The sequence below is a fragment of the Dendrobium catenatum genome, unplaced genomic scaffold, assembly GCF_001605985.2.
Source record: "Dendrobium catenatum unplaced genomic scaffold, ASM160598v2 fragScaff_scaffold_1488, whole genome shotgun sequence".
Classification (NCBI taxonomy): domain Eukaryota; kingdom Viridiplantae; phylum Streptophyta; class Magnoliopsida; order Asparagales; family Orchidaceae; genus Dendrobium; species Dendrobium catenatum.
In genome coordinates, this window is record NW_021319950.1 from 316,564 (window position 1) to 317,893 (window position 1,330).

Genomic DNA, 1,330 nt, shown 5'->3' on the forward strand with positions numbered 1-1,330 from the left:
TTCCAGACACTTTTAATCTCTTAATTCAAATTGATCTTATGTTCATTTATAATTGACATTAAAATTTGAAAAACAAAATTTTTTATTCATCCTTAGTGCAATGATTTTCTTTATCTTAATGCCTAAATTGACTCATGCCTTTGATAAATTCTTTTTATTATCTATGTTATATCACTTCTTAAATTATATGAAATTCTATGATTTCTCTAATATTTTAATTTTATTTGCATACCTTATTTCAATCACTTTCAAGATTAAATTATCAGATGAATTTCATACTTCTGCTTGCATTTCAAGATTTCTTTTCTTCTTCACTTTTTACTATTGTCAAAAAGGGGAAGAAATTATTTCTTTGTTTTGTTTGTTTTTTATAGTCCTTTTATGTTTTTCATTATTATAGTTGTATGTTTTGTATGTTTCTTGTTTTGTATAAAATTTTTAAAAAATAAAAATAATGAAATTATGCCTCATTATTTTTCATGTAATGGGGAGTTTAGGAGATTCTTAGAATTTAAAATCCTACAAACAATAATTATTTTGCCATCATAAAAAAGGGGGAGATTGTTAAGAGAGTTGCTATTTACATGTTTTACATTTCTTGCAACTTGTATTATTTTGATGATTTCAATTATTGTTATTTTATGTATAGATATCTCCTAACACTTTTTGAAAGATTTGTTTTTGCTCTAGTGTGTAGTAACATTTCAGGAAAATCAACTCAAAACTATGAAGACTTCAAATCTGAAAGTTCGTTAGGGATGTTAAGCCCAATAGAACTGGCCCAAGACTAAATAAAAGAGAGGTGGATTGGTTGTTTAATGATCTTTTAAAACAAAACCAAAAAACCAAAAACACCACAAAGAAAACAAATGTGGAAGCAATAATAAGAAAAGAACACACCAGATTTATAGTGGTTCGGTCAAACCTTGACCTACGTCCACTCCTTGGAGGCACCCTCCAAGTATTGCACTAAAACAAGTGTCTCTCCTTTAGCCCCCACAGCTAGGCGGAGAAGCCCTTACAAAATCACTTCCACCTTCCCCGGTGCGGCGGAGTCGCCGGGTCCTTTGACACCAAAGAGATCTTCTTCTTTGGTGAACTTACCTCGAGACAAGGCTTAAATCCGATGGTACTAAGGTGCAAGTTCGACGGAGCAACCATATGGATCCCCCACCACACTCCCTTAAGTTCCTCCCCCTCACAGGATCTTCTCCCTCTCAAACTCCACCCTTTCCTCTCTCCCTTTCAAGCTCTCTCTTCAAGTTTTCCCCACAAGAACGAAGCTACAATGGCTGCCAAAGACACTTACAAAGTGCCTTGCCATAGCTTA